Source organism: Chrysemys picta, chromosome 7 (genome assembly GCF_011386835.1).
Source record: "Chrysemys picta bellii isolate R12L10 chromosome 7, ASM1138683v2, whole genome shotgun sequence".
NCBI classification, from domain to species: domain Eukaryota; kingdom Metazoa; phylum Chordata; order Testudines; family Emydidae; genus Chrysemys; species Chrysemys picta.
The window spans coordinates 94511651-94531201 of NC_088797.1; the positions used below are offsets into that span (position 1 = coordinate 94511651).

The 19551-nt window shown below is 41.3% G+C and overlaps 1 non-coding gene and 1 pseudogene across 1 annotated transcript; both read left to right on the forward strand.

Annotated features, from left to right (window-relative positions):
* Positions 1-18345, forward strand: part of LOC101948201 (lipase member M-like) — a 34225-nt pseudogene extending 15880 nt beyond the window's left edge.
* On the forward strand, positions 2906-2987 carry TRNAS-UGA (transfer RNA serine (anticodon UGA)). The gene has a single exon. It is a non-coding gene; the product is annotated as a tRNA-Ser (tRNA).
* Positions 18346-19551: the final 1206 nt, after the last annotated feature.

A 19551-nucleotide genomic window follows, 5' to 3' on the forward strand; every position in this document is an offset into this window, starting at 1 on the left:
ATGCACACTTGTGGTAACCAAGCTGAGATTTTTCCCCAGACACTTCACTTAAAGTTGCACTGATTTAGGTTAAAATATGAAATAAGTTTAACTACAAAAAGATAGATTTTAAGTGATTATAAGTGATAGCAAACAGATCAAAGCAGTTTACCTTGTAAATAAACAAAACCACAAACTAAGCCTAAAATACTAGAAAGATAAGATCTGAATTAGCAGATTCTCACCCTGGTGCTGATAATTATTATATTATATGTATTATAATACAAACAGGCTTGCAGATTCTTAAGGGACAAGCTGCATTTGCTTTGCAGCTTGGGATCCCTTTCCCCGTTCCAAGTCTTTTTCTTTCGGAGCTTCTCTGGTGTTGCGTTGTGGGGGAATCAAGAACAACGGATGATATTACTTCCTGTCTTATATAGCTTTTGCATAGGGCAGGAGCCCTTTGTTTCAAACTTGGTTCCCAGACCAGTTTGTGGAAAAATACTGACATCCCAAAATGGAGTTCAGAGTCATGTGGCCTGGTCACATGCCCTTGCAGAGTCATAGCCGCCATTACTTACAGGCTGGCTGAAATGTCCACAGGAAGGTTAAGCTATTCCACAGCCCATTGTCTTAGTGCTAATGGCTCATCAACAATCTGGCTTCTTCATTGTTGTACCTGAAAGGCTGGCTGTGGTAAGAGCCAGAGTAAGCCCATTTGAAATGCAGATCCATAGTCAATATTTATAACTTCAGATACAAAAATGATACATGCATACAAATAGGTTAATTATATTCAGTAAATCATAACTTTTCCAATGTACAAAATGCATCATGATTATGCTATTATCATAATATTACCATTACGAATGTGGAGTGTAATGTCATAATGCCCTTTCAGCTTCACTCTGAACCATTGATAACTACTCTCCAAGTACAGTTTTCTAAAAAAAAAAAAAAAAGTTAATACAGTCAAGACATATTTCATCTACAGTTTCCCCATATCCACAAGTCTTGTTACCCTGTCAAAAAAAGATATTCGGTTGGTTTGACATGATTTGTTATTGACAAATCCATGTTGACTGGTGCTTATCATCTTATTATCTTCTAGGTGCTTACAAATTGATTGTATGATTATTTGCTCCATTACATTTCTTGGTACTGAAGTTAAACTGACTGGTCTATAATTGCCTGGGTTGTCCTTTTTATAGATATGTACTATATTTTCCCTTTTCCAGTCTTCTGTTATCCACAAGTTCTCAAAGATTATTGCTAATGGTTTAAAGATCTCTTCAGCCAGTTCCTGAAGTAGTCTAGGAATGTATTTCATCAGGCCCTGCCAACATGAAGACATCTAATTTGTCTAAGAAATTCTTAACATGTTCTTTTCCTATTTTAGCCTCAGATTCTATCCCATTTACACTGATGTTCACTATGTTAGTCGTCCAAACACTGCTAACTTTTTCTGGTGAAAACTGAAATAAAAAAGGCATTAACACTTCCGTCATTGCTGCGTTCTCTTATTGTCTTTCCCTCCTCCCTGAGTAATGGGCCTACCCTGTCTTTGGTTGTCTTCTTGCTTCTCATGTATTTGTAAAATGTTTTCTTGTTACCTTTTATGTCCCTAGCTAGTTTTAATCTCATTTTTTGCCTTGGTCTTTCTAATTTTGTCCCTATATGCTTGTGATGGTTTATTTTATTCATTCTTTATCATTTGACTTAGTTTCCACTTTTTGTAGGACTCCTAGAGTTTCAGGTCACTGAAGATCTCCTGGTTAAGCCATGGAGATCTTACCATGGTTCTGGTCCTGGGGCTGGTTTTGTTCAACAACTTTATCAATGATCTGAATGATGGGATTAAATTGCATCCTCAGCAAGTTCGCAGATGACACTAAGCTGTGGGGAGAGATAGATACACTGGAGGGTAGGAATAGGGTCCAGAGTGACCTAGACAAATTGGAGGATTTGGCCAAAAGAAATCTGATGAGGTTCACCAAGGACAAGTGCAGAGTTCTGCACTTAGGAAGGAAGAATCCCATGCACTGCTACAGGCTGGGGACCAACTGGCTAAGCAGCAATTCTGCAGAAAAGGACCTGGGGATTACAGTGGATATGAGTCAGCAGTGTGCCCTTCTTGCCAAGAAGGCCAATGGCATATTGGGCTGTATTAGTAGGAGCACTGCAAGCAGATCGAGGGAAGGGATTATTCCCCTCTATTCGGCACTGGTGAGGCCACACCTGGAGTATTGTGTCCAGTTTTGGTCCCCCCCCCCTACAGAAGTGATGTGGACAAATTGGAGAGAGTCCAGCAGAGGGCAACAAAAATGATTAGAGGGCTGAAGCACATGATTTATGAGGAGAGGCTGAGGGAACTGGGGTTATTTAGTCTGCAGAAGAGAAGAGTGAGGGGGGATTTGATAGCAGCCTTCAACTACCAGAAGGGGGGGTTCCAAAGAGGATGGAGCTCGGCTCTTCTCAGTGGTGGCAGATGACAGAAAAAGAAGCAATGGTCTCAAGAGGGTGGGGAAGCACTGGAATGGGTTACCTAGGGAGGTGCTGGAATCTCCATCCTTAGAGGTTTTTAAGGCCTGGCTTAAAAAGGGAGGATTTAGTTTGTGTTGGTCCTCCTTTGAACAGGGGATTGGACAAGATGACCTCCTGAGGTCTCTTCTAACTCTAATATTCTATGGTTCTATGATTGTAATCTTTTCTGCACATTGACATAATTTTGCTTTTGTGCCTGTAATAATGTTTCTTTTTTAAAAACTGCCAACACTCCTGACCTCCCCCCCCCCCTTAGATTTGCTTCCCACCGGATCTTGCCTGCCAGTTCTCTGAGTTTGCTACAATCTGCCTTCTTGAAGTTCATAATCTTTATTCTGCTGTTTTCCTTCCTACCATTCCTTGGAATCATGAACTCATCATAGCAGTGGTGGCCGAGTGGTTAAGGTGTTGGACTTGAAATCCAATGGGGTCTCCCTGTGCAGGTTTGAACCCTGCTCGTTGTAAAACCAAAGGGATCAAAATTTTCTTGGGGGGGAGGGATAGCTCAGTGGTTTGAGCATTGGCCTGCTAAACTCAGGGTTGTGAGTTCAATCCTTGAGGGGGCCACTTAGGGATCTGGGGCAAAAATCTGACTGGGGATTGGCCCTGCTTTGAGCAGGGGATTGGACTAGATGATCTCCGGAGTTCCCTTCCAACCCAGATAGTCTATGATTCTATGATCACTTTCACCCAAACTGTCTTCCATCTTCAAATTCTCAACCAGTTTTTCCCTGTTTGTCAGAATCAAATCTAGAGCAGCCTCTCCCCTAGTTGCTTTCTCCACCTTCTGTAATAAAAAAGTGGTCTTCAGTGCATTCCAAGAACTTGTTGGATAATCTGCACCCTGCTGTATTATTTTCCCCAACCAATGCCTGGATAGCTGATGTCCCCCATCACCACCAAATCCTGAGTTTTGTATGATTTGTATGAACCTCATTCAGCTCTTCTTCCTTTACAGGTGGTCTACAGTCATGCACCCCCCCTCAGGAGTGTAAGCCCAAAATTATACTGTCTTGTGCTGCACAGGGAACTGTACAGCAAAACTCATGAAATTCTCCCCCTCCCTCTGCCCCGAGTTATGGCTCCAATACACACTGGTTTTAGATAAAGCAAAAACGAGTTTATTAAGTACAGAAGATAGATTTTAAGTGATTATAAGGGATAGCAAACAGTTCAAAGCAGATTGCATGTTTTGTTAAATTTGTTAAATTGCTAGTAAACTAAGCTTAAAATACTAAAGACATTGGAGATGAATAGCAGATCCTCACCCTAACCATATCCCAGGTTCTAACCACTAGGCTAAAAATTATAATGTGGACAGCACTATCACCTTCTCTTCTGGCTGTTTTTTTGTGGTGTGAGGCAGGAATCCTTTTTCATTCCCTCAAGAAATGCCTTGGGCGCCTAAGCCATTTAAATCCAGGCAGTGAATTAAAGTTTGTGGCTCACTAAGCAGAGAGAGGCACTTCCCTGCATCCTGGATTTATGCACCTATCTCCAAGAGAGGAGCCGAGCTTAGCACACACTCCTGTCAGTGGTGTCTCCCATTGTCTACCTGAGGCAGGCCCCCCACCTACCGTGCTGGTTGTTGTGGATTGCATTCTTAGATATCTCTCCCCATTCATTGTATAGAGAGCCTTGATACCTAACTTGACTTTGTGAATTGCAGTGTTTTTTTAGGCGCCTAAAACTTAGATGGTGTGATGCTGAGCAATGTTATGTTTCAGTCCCTTTGTGGATCCTCCCCCAAACCAATTCCAAAAGTAATCTAATCTTGCTAGAATGCCATTGTAAACAGCATACGCAACACCCCAACCAATTGTTAAACCCAGTGAACATCATACTCCTTCCCAACCAGCTCTCCTTATGTCCAAGCATTACTCAAGCCTAGGGCTTACCTTGACTTGATGACACAGGTTAAAACTACAACTGCCTTGTCTTCAGTATGATTTTAACACCTGCTAAGATCACACCATATTTTCTTAATGAAGACAAGCCCAAATATGTTAGTTTTAAAAGTAAAAATAAAAAGGTGTCTTTACTACATAAAGAGACAGAGATTTAAATCCCCTGGTGGCAGAAATGATCAGTGAGATTTGCTGTGTCTGTGATTCAAAAATGCTGTATTCTGCACCCATGGGCAGCAATTATAACTTCATAATGTATCCAATTTCATTTTATGTTGCAGTTTTCACAACATGCCATACATGACCTTCCTGCCATCATAAACTTTATTCTGCAGAAAACGGGGCAAGTGCAACTGTATTACATTGGCTATTCTCAGGGCACCACCTTAGGTACAGTAAGAGATATCAAATTGTTATCATCAAAATTAGAGTCTTACTGTATTATCTGCTGTATATAGTAAGTGACAATTCCTTCCCCAAAAGCTTCTAACTTACAAGATAAGATGTAACAGGAGGATGAAACAAACAAGTGATGAGGGAAAGAGAATCGGGTGACAACAACGTTTTAGCTATCCTACTTCTGTGTACCATTCATAGATGTAATTAGATGCACTAGCACTAATAAATAACAATGATATCAACTAGTTATCTGCCTTGCAGATGGCAGTTTTCTGTAGGGGTATCACAACCAGTGGGTGAGGCATGGTAAGATTTGAAAGGGGGAAGCGCTGTGTTTGTGTGCACTTTAGCTTGTAAAGCTTTAATTGCTAGTGACACCAAGTTAGCACTTAAGTATCTAGTAATACGAGAATTCCCTTAAGGGTTCTTAATTTCCCGGGGGACCTATGATCCTCACATTTTCAGTCAAGAACAAATATGAAAATATGATAACTTATTCAAGGTCATGACCATCGAGTTTCCATAATCCTTGTTTAGGGTAGAGAATGAACATCTTCACCTCTCTCTTTATAATTGATTATTAAGGCTGCTGTGTTGAAAGTGCATTGAAGTGCAAATGAAGCTATGCAGAGCTCTTCTTCAAGTCAGGTCAGGTTACCTTTCCCAGACCTGAAGAAGATCTTTTGCTCTCTGTAGCTTGCAAGCTTGCCTCTTTCACCAGCAGAAATTGGTCCAATAAAAGATACTACCTCACCCAACTTGTCTCTCTCATATCCTAGAACCAACATGGCTGCAAATACACCACGAATGAGAGTGGAATGACATTCTGACCTGGATTGGGAGGTGATAGTTCTTATAAAGACCATGATTCTCTTCCGTTGGTTCCAAAATGCTTCCCACGTACCTAGTCTTAATCCAGGTGAGCCTGTCATAATTCCAACCCTCATCCACCCAGTCTCTGGCATCTTAGTCCCAGTGAGCAGGCAGGCAGAAGGGCACTGATATTGACAAGATTTCTGCCGTTAGTAGCCCTAATTCCTTTCTTTGGGACATTTGGAAATGTGTAAGAAAAATTCCATGCCCCACAGAAATGTATGATTTGAAAGTTTTTGATTTCCAGTATATTTTGATGCAGATGTGAATTGCCTTCCTGCCATATACCAATGCCAATATGTGCAATCCTGAGTGTGTACTCAATCTAGCTAATGTTTAGCTTTCTTTCTGTTTTACATCAGATTTCTTACAAACAAAACCCAAATTCTCTGCTGACAAAACTGACGTGACGTTAATGGTGTTATGCCAGGAAAGAATTTTGCCTAAAATCTCTAAATTATGGTTCAGGATGAACGTATCCTTACATCAGATTAAGTGTATGAACCAATACAGAATTATTCCTCACCCCAAACATTCAAAACTCATGAATCAGGCCCCCCAAAGATCATGAAATTGGTGTAACAACTATAAGATTTTTAAAAAGTAACAGCTCGGGAGGAGGGGAGATCTTTTTATTTGCCATCTGGATTTTGAGCTTCTACAGTGCACTTAGCCACATTTTTAAATCCTTGTCCATAACAATGAAGGCTAGAAACTTCCTCTTTTTAAATGAAATCTAAGATTCTCGTATGATCAGTTGTGTCAAGGAGCTGAAGCTTTATATTTAACTCCAGACACTGTGATACACTTTAAAATTGCAATAGTTGGCAACAGGGGATTTGTTTTAAAGTTGTATAGAGCAAGGTTTGTTTTTGTTTGTTTTTCAAGATTGCTCTGGTCTATTTCTTGTGCTTTCTCAGATTTCGTTGCATTTTCATCCATGCCAGAGCTGGCTCAAAAAATCAAAATATTTTTTGCATTAGCTCCTATAATCACACTTAAGCATTCCAAAAGCCCACTGGTAAAACTGTTCTTCTTACCTGAAGGAATAAATAATGTGTGATATTCTGCTATATGATGCTCCTGATTATTTTATGTATATAATACCAAGCGTGTATTTGTTTGTTTTATAGACAATTACAAAAGCAAAGTCTCTTCACTGAGGAGCTTTCTTCTGTGTAGACAAAGTAGAAACAAAAGATGCCAGGAAGGTATGAAAACAAAAGCCGTAATTAATCATTTTTGGCAGATCTTGAACTTTTTGTTTTGTTTTATATTTTACTCATCATAGATTGTGGAAGACGTGTACTGTTTCTTTAAATCTGTAACAGGAAACAGGGCAGGAGGGGGCTTGGAAAGATTTTAGCAGAGGTTCTACAGTGAAGGATATAGAGCAGGAGAGAGAAGATTTAGGAATGATACCATTTCCCTTATTTCTAATAAACTTCCTTATTCAGTGTGAGAAGAATGCAACGCTGTCATTGTCATTGTCATCTGTCAGGGTGGGTTGGTCTTAGAGGCTTCATAGAATAACTTCATTTTTGAGATGAGCCTCGAGAGAGGAGAAATCTCTTGGAGTATTTTAAAATGAATTAACTAAAATTGATGACTCAAAAGGAGATTTAAAGATCTATGTACTCTGAGTATGAAAGAAATACAATTGTTTATTTCCATCCATCGCTGATGCCTTTTAAAAATTCCCTTCAGCATTACCTCCCACTCCATGGATTTTATCAGTCCCCTACTGCTGCAACTCCTGACAGAGTATTTTGTTAGTAAACTGCCAGGGAGGAAGGAGCTAAGGGGAAAATCCACAATCCTGGAATCTGTAGCATTGTGCTTTCCTGCACATGAAGCCATGCTCCTCCACACCACTGAGCATCCCCTCCCCCCCACCCCCCTTAGACGAGTACTAGGAGTATATAAACCATAGTGAGTGTCACAGACTCACTGCCTCCCTCAGCACAGCACATCTAAGTCTCCCCTGCATCCAGGTGGGCTCTGCCTTCTCCCTCTCTCCAGACCCGAGCCCCCCTGCTTCCCAGCTGGGCATTTGATATCACCTCCTCCAAGCCTCGCCTCGCCTCTGTCCATTGTCTTCTGTCCAGGTAAACAGGGTCGCCTGGGCCTTCTCTCCTCTCCACCCTCCTCTATCCCCCTCTTGCTGGAACCGGCTGGTCAGGTCACTGGAGTCCTCTCTTCACAGCCCATTGTCCTCCCACTGGCCAGAACCAGCTGTGACTCCTGAGCTGGGCCTCCTGGTCACCAGTCACTGCGATATCCATTCTCCAACCCATTGGCCTGGATCCCAAGTTCCATTGCAGGTCCTCTGTAACAACAAACTCCATCTTCCATCACCTCTTTAAACCAGGAACACCCAGGGAAACTGCATCCCACCCCCACTGCATGCAAACTATTGAAAAAAACAAGAACCCCCCCCCCCACACACACACACTTCGTCACAGTGAGTAATGTCTTTGCATTTTTACGGACTATACTTGGCCAGAAAGAGTTTTCTGTGAAGGGAGAGATACTGAGCAAATTTACTGTTCAGGTGTGCCACTACAGAGTATTTCAGAAGCTTTGTTCCTTGGTCTTTTCTGTCATCAGGGGTTTTAATGAAAAGAACCTAAATATAGTATGTGTTTAGTGATTCTTAAATGAACTAACGTGTTGTTTGGCCACATATGCATTGATAATTAATTTCTAAACAACAAAATTGGCCTCTTTTCATTACCAGTTGGATCCCTGTGTAGGCTAACATGTTGACACTGCCTCCTAAGATTTATGTCCATTTGTTTGCCCTCACTTCAGGCAGGAATAAATGATTTCACTAAGCACAAGGCAGTGGAAAATGAGGCCATTAATATCTTGAAGTATTAGTCTCTGAATTCAAATGCACTGTGTGGACATAATGCAATAATCCTCAGTCAGAAATCTTTTACTGAATGTAGGCAGAATCGCTTTGTTATTCTGAAACCACTTGAACTTTATAGGTTTGAAAGTTCTTTTTGAACTCTGACATTATTGGGTTCCCGTTCCAGCTGAAAACAACTGCGAGGGCATCAGGAAAAATAGAGAGGGGAAAGAAAAAATAATCTAAGTACAACGTACACCCAATGTATAGCCATATAGCTCTTTAAAAACAAACACACACAATAGTACATAGCAGCCAACCTGCAAAAGAACGTGAGCATAACTGTTGCATTTCACTGAAGCATTTTTAGTTCTGTCATCTAGACCTACTTTGAACAGGTTTGGCAGACTCATTGGGGAAAAATACCAGTACCCTGTCTACGCTACCATTCTCGTTAATGTTGCTAGCTGGCGAGAGATACAAAAAATTCTAGTGTAGATGCAACTTCCACTGACTTCCTGTCTAATTCTAGGTCTATTTCAAAGTCCTAGTTCACATCTTTACAAATCTCACTGAGTTAGAGTAGAGTTCACAAGCCTTTTCTATGATATGAAAATTATCTATTTCTAATGATGATATAGGCTAGCAGCTAACTCCCATTCTTCCCTCCTCCCCCACCCCCAAGAGCAAAGAGGAAGCAGGGAAGGAATTAGGACTGAGAGCTGTGTCTCCGGGTACGTCCAGACTACCCATCGTATCGGCGGATAGCGATCGATTTATCAGGGATCGATATATCGTGTCTCGTTAAGACGTGATATATCGATCCCCGAACGCGCTCCCCATCGACTCCAGAACTCCTCTGGAGCGAGTGGCGGTAGCTGAGTCGATGGGGGAGCCGCGGCTGTCAATCCAGTGCTGTGAGGACAGGAGGTAAGTCGGAATAAGATATGTCGACTTCAGCTACGGTATTCCTGTAGCTCAAGTTGCGTATCTTACATCGACATACACCCCCTAGTGTAGACCAGGCCGCCAAATCACAATGCCTGTGGGGATAGTGCAGCTGGTGAAGTATTCCTGTCTCAGGGTTATGACTAATGCCACAAATTACCCCATGTTAACATGTACAAATCTCTCTGTTGTAGGGAAGACCTGAGGCATCTGTGTAAAGCCAATCTCTTTGCACAAGTATTTCCGGAATAAATGTGGCTGAAGAAGAGCCCAGCATTTCCTCTCCTACAGACAAACTGAAGTATAATTATCACTTACCAATGCAGTGTCAGCCAGGGAGGAATGTTGACTGGCGACATTTCAAACAGAATGATTGCTTTTTCCTCTTGATAGGATACCTAGATAGAACAGTGATGAGGTGGATGAAAAATGCAGCTGTAGGTAGGACACAAGCTTGTGCTACCCTAGCTTTGAGTATCATAGAGGCTGAGATGAGATACTTCTCTAACACACAACACTAGCTGCCCTTTTCCCTTTAGCTAGACTATTTGTTTTAATTAAATCACCCTTACTAAACAAGTGATATTAATAAGATCTGCCCTCCCCCTATCCCCCCATAAAAGCTCCGTGAACCCAAGTGATAGTTTAAGAGGTTCTAGTTGCAAACTCTGTCTACACTAGCACTTTTGTCGGTATAACTTATGTTACTCAGGAGTGAAAAAACACCCCCCCCCCGAGCGACTGTAGCAGTGCAGACCCACCGCGTCAGTGCCTCCTGCTGGTTGTGCTGGGAATTAGCTTTCTTGGGCCACCAAGGCATCTTTTACTAGCAGTGTGTCACTCGCGGTTACTTCCACTTCCTCCACCATCTCCACCATCTGGACCCGCAGCACTCCCGGACTGCAATGTCCTCTTTGGGACACGGCCCTCTGGCTGTGCCCTAGCCCGCTGTCTCCCCCCTTTCTGGGGACAGGCGGTCCTCAGTCTTTCCACTTGCCTCAATGGCCAACTGCAGTCTCTAGTCTAGCCCATGGCTTCAGGGGCAAACTGCAGTCTGGATTTAGGCCACTCTCTTCATTGGCAAGTAGGGTAAAGGGTGGAGAGACTTACTGCCCCTCTGTTACCCGGGGTTCTTTCAACCCAAAGCTCTTGGTAACTTTTACTCTGTGTAAGGAAGTGCCAGGAAATAAATCAGGGGAGACACGGCCGTCCGACCGATAGATGGCTGGCACAAACAGAACAACACAAGAGTGCTTTCACTTAAAGCTACACTTTACTTAGTCTCAAGCACTTACACACGTCCGCAACAAGATTAGTAAAACACCCCCAACCCTTGATAATTACCAAAGCTGAGTGGGGCTCTCGAGTGGCCCAGTGGCAGCCTATCTGCCAGTGGGGAACACAAGAGGCATCCAGAGGGAGAGACCAGTCCCGAAGAGTCCCCCCATCTCAAGCTTTTTCACCTTATTTATACATTAGTAATAGAATGACATGTCCCTTAAAGAAAACTTGTCAACAAACAGGTCCAAAGGGCAAGCAAGAGACTCCTTCTGATTGATTAATCAGGTGTGGGTTTTTCCAGAGTCTGCAGCCTTGAGACCCCAATAGACATTCCTGAGGGTACATCCTGCTCTTTTAAAATGCATGTATCAGCAACTTCAACACAATTCTTATCAGGAAGGATGCAGGGTCAAGCTGCCCTTTCTGTGGCACCCTAAACCACCCCACCCCCCGCCCTGCCTTGGTCAAGCTGAGTCTTGCTTTTAACAGCTTGCTGACTAGGTTGCTTTTCAACAATAAGCCATAGTGGTTTTAGGCACTTTACTGGTTTGCCAAAATCTCCCCGTACACCTCCTCCTGTTCCCGCTGCCTACTTTCCCTAGGCCACTTCCCCCATAGCTCTAGCACCTTCCCTGCCCTTGCTTCTGGGTCTCAGTCTGGCCATGGTCAGCCAAGAGCTCCCTTATTGCTCCGCTATCCCGCCCAGCACTGCAGTATCTCCGGTGCACCTCAGCAGACAGTCCTTCCCCTTTGCCCTTCAGGAAGAGACTGCCCCTTGCTCTGCTGAGCAGCCCTTTATCTATGGGCTGCTCCAGAAAGCCTTCTCTCAATTGGCTCTCCCAATAAACCCTTTCCTGATTGGTGGGGTTCTGCGGAGCCTCTCCAAGGCTGCCTTAACCCTTCTTCTGCCTGTGTTGGGCAGCCACCCCACCACAGCAACATAAGTTACACTGACAGACGCGCCGGTGTGGACAGTGCTGTATTAGTAGGAGACACTCTCCCGCAGATATAGCTACCACCGCTTGTTCAGGGCGATTTAATTATGTTGACGGGAGAGCTCTCTCCTGTCAGCATAGAGCCTCTATAGGGGAGACCTTACAGCAGCACCTCTGTAAGCTCTCTAGTGTAGACATGAGAGTCTACACTTAGTGTCACCCATCTGTAATCCGTACTTTACCTAAATCTCTAGAAATGCCCTGATCACCAGTTTCACAGAGGTGTTACTGACTTGTCAGTTTGAAATACTTTGCATGACTGGAGTTTGGGTAAATGGGTCTAATTGGAACCTGAGGTTTTCATTTCATATGGATTATGAGGTTGAAAAAGTTAATATTGGTTGTATGGCATGGCAAAAGCTTGGAAAAGAAATGGCTCTGGAAAACCCTGCAAAAGTCACAAAGACAAAATGAAGTCTCACAGGATCACATTATTTTAAGCAAAATGTCCTTGATTTTGCAGTAAAAGTTATTCAAAGTATGCCAGTAAAAATGAGCACTTTAAACCCTCTAAAACCCTCTGATCACTTGCCATATTCCACAGCACTGAACATACACAGCCAGATTCTGCCACCCTTATTTTAACTGCAGAGTACTTCATGAGACTACCCACAGGGCAAGGGTCTACTCAGTGTGAGCAAATGGGGCAGAATTGGACTAAAATTTGTAACAAATTATGGAAGAGTATTGCTAAACAGAAGGTCGGCCAGGATTCCAAAGGCCAGGATTTGTTATAGAAATCTTAAGTCATGGTTTTGTCATGAAAGTCAAAGTGTTGTTACAAACATAAAGGAACAACCTTACTCAGAGGAAAACTGAGCTGAAGTTACTATGTTTTTTTCTGGTTAGAAAACCACATGGATCCATAACTTGGTTCAGATGTACTTGAAAATTGTCAGTCTCACTAAATGGTTTGCAAAACTTCTGTCATAGTGGAGTTCATTACATATATCTGAACAGTGTTGGATATAGTTACATTTTTGTAGAACTAAGTTGAAAATGTTCATTTAAAAAAGCTAGCTTGGTTCTTGGAAATGAATCCAGTTTTTGTATGTTAGTGACAGTATTCCCAGTCCCTTTCAGTAAGTCTTTCTAGAGAACAGATATTTTCACCTTCTGTAGTTATTGAACTGAATGGTATTTAGTTTAAGACAAATTTAACTTCATCCATTTCTGTTTGCAAGAAAACATTTTAGACATTTATTTTCTGAGTCGCATTGATATCTACCTGTCACACTTTCCAGATTGAACGTCTGTAAAAACTATGCTCCATTGGGGCCAGGTAGAGTTTCTGAAATATAAAATGGCTTTAATTCACTGCTTATATTTAAATATTATACAACCAATTCTGGCTGATCATACTTGAATTTGGATTTATTCATGAAAGAGTGAGAACTATCTGAAACTTTACATCTCAGATCCTTCTTTTGTTTTGCCCGGGCACTGGTGTTGAGATTTATTCATGCAAAATAATGTGCAATTTTATTAACTCTGACACTGAGTTCAGATATCATTGCCGTATAATCATAAATCACTATCATCATACACAATGTAAACCACCCCCTTAAACTTAATGTTGTCTTTCATTAGAATTTGAAAAAAAATGTGCAAAGATCAAAATACTAAATTTTCCACCATGGCTACCACTTGTGTGGCTTCACTGGTGAGTAACTTGACATAAAATGCTAGTGTAGACACAGCAATAAAGAGACTTCTGGCCTTGGACATTGTTTGTGTCTCAAAAGGACATTTGATATTTTTGGAGCTTGTAGGGAGCCCAGAGGAAACCAAACTATGTAAAACAAGAAATGTTTACGTGCTAGAGTAAGGGTTAAGAGTAGAATTGCTGGGATCACTCAGGCTTGGAGTGTAAAGGTCAATAAGACCACTTTTTGGAATTGTATCTTGATGAATATGCATCTATGGAAGACATTGACTAAGAACATGAGAGGATACCTGTTCTGGAGGTCTTAAGTAAATTTACTCTTTAAAGGTGCCACTTCAGTATATCCTAGAAGCATCTTAAGCTTCTGAACAATCTTTACTCCTTAAAAACTGCAGTCTCTGTAAGTAGCCTCTTTTTAATGTTAGAAGAAAACTAAAATGAGATTAATAAAATAAATATATTCAGCAATATCATGTTATACTGGGTCATAATAATATTCATCCTTACACGTAACCTGGGAAACAGCAAAAGATCCTGTGATGATTGCTGCTTAATTAGATCCACCCGCACTAAGTGACTAAGAACATTAATTATCTACTCTTCAATCTTGGGGTACTGATACTTCATGACAGTTGTTAGAGAACACAGTGAACTCGATTGTTTTATTTTTCCTACATGCACATTTTCTTTTACTCTCCCTCTTTCTTCCCCCCTCCTGCCCCTCACCCCAGGGCCTCGCAATGAGGTTTCCCATAGAATTTTCACAAGCACAAGGGATGAGCCCCAAACCCTCTGTCCAGTAGAGTGCCTGGGCAGAACTGTATGACTCAGAACAGGATACTAACATAGCAAGAAACTACAACAGGATGTGCATGAGTAATTTGTTGCCACATGTGCAGTAGATTACACATCTTGGGTATGTTATGAAGCATGAGATCTTCAGCCTTATGCCTTCATCTATGCAAGAAGTGCACCAGTAGCCACCTGCTCTACACAATGGTATGGCTTATTTTTCTTACTTGTAACATACCTGAAGGTGAAGTGGGTACCTTGCAAACAGATAACTAGATGGGTCTCTGCTGCAAGACATTTCCCATCTTCAGTTTATACATCACATAACAAACAAAAGGAGCAGGTGGATTTGGACCAGGTTACATAAATTAAATCATGTGGAGACTCGTATTCCTGTATAACTGTTTGTAGGATTGGAGCCTCAGTTAGTTAATGTGGTCACCTTAGTGAGCAGGACTCCTCCTTAAGTTTTACTTTAGTACACAAATCAGATCACATTCCATAGACTTCATGGCAGAGTGAGTCATTGAGATATGAATGAGGAGAAGGGGTGATGGATTGGTGAATTACATAACATATCTTTACTCTAGGAAAGGCAGTCCTTGGTAAAAGAATATGATTTTTAAAAAGTGGGTGTGGGTGTGTCTTTACTTCAGTAGAACTATTCATGTGCTTAAAATTAAGCACATACTTACGTGCTTTGCTGAATTGGGGCCATAGCCTCTTCAGTCAGGATATGGACATAAGAGCTTTGATGCAGCTTCCTATAGCCGGAGGCTGCTCAAAGCATCACACCTGTTTTCTCTTGCACAACTGAATGCTGTAGCTGCCCTGTGCGGGGGCGGGGGGAAAGCAGCTTCTTCCCTATGATGTCTCTCTGGAACAGGAGTGATAGCAACAGTCTATCAAAGGTAGAAGAGTGCTTCCCTTCCTAGCCCAGCCTCTACAGTCAGCTGCCCCAGGGAAGCGGCTGTGCTGCCTTGAAGAGCCACTGACTGTAGGAAGCTGAATGAAAGGCCATTTAGTTGGGGTCTGAGAGAAGGAGATAGAGAGGTGGGAGCTGGAACTGTTGAAAGCATTGGCTGTTTGGGGATGAAACCTCTGCAAGAATTTTTCCTGGAGATCCTTCCTCTATCCTCCCATGGGGAGAAGCAGGGGGATCGGTGCAGGAGTCAAGGCTTGCCCTGCTCCCCAGAAAAGGCTACTTGGCCACCCCCAAACCTGTCTCCATCCTGTGTTCTGGCCTCCAGTGCCCAGTAGAGCACTTTCCCTTTCCCCTCAGCCCCTTTGTAATTTGACTTCATTATAACCATGCTCTCAGGGACTCACATTGACCATATCAGGGAATGACTCTGCAAAAAAGTGAATACAGCCTGTGCCTATATCACTTTTTCAGAGGATACTCCCTGGGAATGAAGGAGAGATGATATGTATCTTACCTTGGTGCTGGGCTACCCACTCCTTTGCCCAGTCCTTCCAGCATCCTCTACAAACAACGCATGGAGGGGCCTCTATAGGGAGAGGAAGGGAAACAGTGACATAGAGATGGCTGGATCTTCCTTGAGAGAGCCATACAGGGAGGATGCCCTCACACATGAATCAGAGTTGCATGAACTGGTTTCATATTAGTCTGAAAACCAGCGAGAGAGGAGAATAAGGTCTAAAATAAGTTATTACAAACTTTAACAGAAACATTTATCAAAATACTGGAATAAATTATTTGGTTAAAACAAAATACCATGCACACTCACTGTTACAATATGAAAACAAAATATATGTATAGAATATAGATAATAAGATTAAAACAGTAATTTCATTCCAATGGACTAAATTTCCTTTCCTTTCCTTTCCTTTCCTTATTATTAACACATCCATTCTTTTATAACAGAAATCTTATAAAACTTGTTTACAGCTTAAATAAACTTATTATGTACACAAATACACAATTATGAATTGACCTTTGGAAGTCCCTAAAACTGTATTAACAAGATTTGCTACTGATCGCTTTCTTCAGCTTGTAGTATTGATCACATGTTGTGGTTGATGCTTTTCTACTCTTTGTCTTCCATATCCGTTAAAGTCTTTCATTACCATATACTTAGGTCCAAACTTCTGTTTTTCTTACATTTAGATGTGTAACCTGTTTTACCTGTTGTATCAAAACTCTGTGATATAGTTGAAAGGGTTTCTCCTCCCCTTAGTATTTTTTTAAGTTCTTAAACTATCAGGTTTGGTGGCTGGGAATGACCCTGTTCCAGCATATTCCAAAAAGTTCCATTAGATTTCTAAGTAACCATCTTTGTATCTTCTCCCTTGTAGAGCTCTGACTGATGAGTTAGTTTTTCTAGTACCAGAATTCCCCACACTTTTTGATACAAGTCAGTAGTTTCAGGACAGTCTGTCCTCTTCCACCATCTTGCTATAGTAATTCTAGTGGCAACTAGAAGATGAGTGATCAGGTTTTTTTATGGCTTTTATAAGATGCAGTTTTCAGGACAACTTAATAAAAGTACTTGGGCTATCTGACAGCTGACGTCCTGATCTCCCTTATAGTTTTCCAAAATGTTTTAATTTTTGGCCTCTTACACCATATATGGAGAAATCATCCTACTTCATTCCATTCTCTTCGGCATTTGCTCTATCCCTGTACCATAAATATGTTTAATTTTAAGGGGAGTGAGAAAATTGATAAAGAATTTTAATGTAATTTTCTTTTAATAAAGTGTTTATTGAGGAGTGGAGATCACCCCGTATATTTGCCCATTTCTCAATTTTAGTATCTATGCCTATGTCAATTTTCTATCGTTTCATGAACATAGTTATTTGCTGTAAGTTACAGTGATTACTTTGTATAGAGTGGAAAGTAAGCCTTTGTGTTTCATGGATGTGGAGTAGTTTTTCAAATTCTGTCAATCGATGGACAAAATTCTAATGGATTTCCCTGTATGATATTAAAGAATTATTTGGTTCTTTGCTTTAGTGCAAACACCTTCTGGCACCAGTAAATCAGTGGGCATAGCATATCAGAAAGAATATAATTCTGATCAATGTAAGAATGAACATAGAATGCGAACTCTGGACGAGTACTGAAATGATTCACTGAAGCTTAGGGCTGCATGGCTTTTAAAAGCCCTTCTGGTTGGTTGCCTTATCAGTCTGGAATTACATTTTGACAATGAAGCAAGCAAGTATTTTAACAAGATTATGATATCAGTCTCCATTCTGAAAAGCTGCCTACTGTTTCCTTTTTAAATAGAAACAATGTCTAATTAATTTCTAATGTTTCTTTTAAAAGCCACTATTCATTTTGATCATTTCAGGATACTTTGGGACAGAACAAATAATAAAAGATATTAAAATAGGTATATTTTTTTCTTTCTTAGACATTTAAAACAGGAGAATTCAGATATTTTGATTATGGCAGTGAGGAAAATGAAGTTAAATACAACCAGGTAAGAAAAAGCCGTGATCTCTTAAAAGTAAAAATAAACAGAATACTACAGCAAGAATATTTCTAATGAGGGAATAAAGTATATTAGCTGCATGGAGATCTGGATTCCTGTCTGATTGTGGTGGAAATATCTTAGTTGATTTATTTGAATTATTTAATACTCTGCTCAAAATATTTTCACCACTGCAAATTCTCTGTTGTCTGTCCACTGTCCCTGTCCAGCTGTTATTCTATTGAGTTTCCAGTGAAATCCATGAAACTTAAGGATGTTCTCGCTACATCTAACAATGAAGTAGTTGCATTCTTTCTGGATGCACCCAAAAGTTCAGGCAGATATCAAGCCACAGATGAATATTTTGTGTTTAAAACTTACTACTTCCTAGGCTTTCACTTTTAAAGCTGTTCAATTTGTTTTCCAGACTGAAGCCCCCTTGTATAGGTTAGAAGATATGAAAGTTCCAACTGCATTGTGGTATGGTGGAGAGGACTGGCGTGTGGACCTGGAGGATATAAAAATATTACTCCCACAAATCACTAATCTACAGTATGAAAAGTATATTCCTGATTGGGCCCATTTTAATTTCCTTTAGGGTCTTGATGCTCCTGAGCGAGTATACAGTGAAATCATTGATCTGATGAAGAAACATCCATAGAATTGCATATTAGTGTTTTAGAATTAAGCAAGATTTAGAAGGAGTCCTTTGAAATAAGCTTTGTATCTGAACTAATTGTAGGGTTTACAAAGGTATTTGCTATGATTCCTTGGATTTGCACTACTTGTCATTATCATATTCTATCCTGCTGGTAATTCGGGGACCTCCTCAAGGATCTGAATTTCATTTCTTAGAGGGGAGAGATTTTATTTAACTTATTGGGTTTTACCACTTTGCATGCTTCACTCATTCATTAAATAATTAGAGAGAAATTAGAAGGGCCAAAATGGAGAAAACAGCAAAAGGTGAAAAAAACAAACCTGAGATTCTTTAACTATATCAGAAGCAGGAAGCCTGTGAAGGGTTATCCCACATCTGGCTTCTGTGAGGTTCTTATACCATCCTCTGAAGCTGCTGGTTTTGGGCACTGTTGGAGATGGGGACACTGAGCTAGCTGTACCTTGCATTTGATCCGGCAGGGCAATTCCTAAGTTGCCATTGCTAAATGGTGCCATTTAGACACAGCCCAACGTTGGAGATGATGGGGCTATGCACCTCCTCAAGGGGAGCTCAGGGAGGCACAATCCCCTCCCCAAGTTTCCTGGAATGAAGGGGGATCCTTCTTCCTATTGGGGGAGATGGAATTGACCTCACCTCCACCTCACAACTTTGTGATCAGTGTATACCCCTCAGGGTTGATAGGGGAATTGTCCCTGTGATCAGGGAGCTCAGAGACTGAGTTGTATGGTCTCCTTGTATCCTCCTCAAGCACTCACGTGAAGGCCACATCAATCTGGCCCTATATTATATCACATCACTACCAGCTCCAATCCTGCAAATCCCTTATTATGCCAAAGACTTAATCTCTCAGTGCCTCAATTCCCCACTGTAAAATGGGAATACAAATACTTCCTTTCTCATCCCCCCCTTCTCGGTCTTTATCCCTACGGTTTAGCTCTGTGTGATGTTTTCAGACTAGATTATTCACTGAAAAATGCTGGTTTGAGTAACCTGAAACTATTTGCAAATTTGACACAAAGCTGCTGAATAGTTTTAGTCAAAAGAATTTTTTCAGGTTAGATTCAAAAAGGGATTTAGAAACTATTCACAAAATGGGGGTACGGGGGTGGTGGTGTGCTGCCTGCAGCCTGGTGGTTAAGGTATTTATCGGGCATATAGGAGAGGCCAGTTTTAATCCCCACTTTG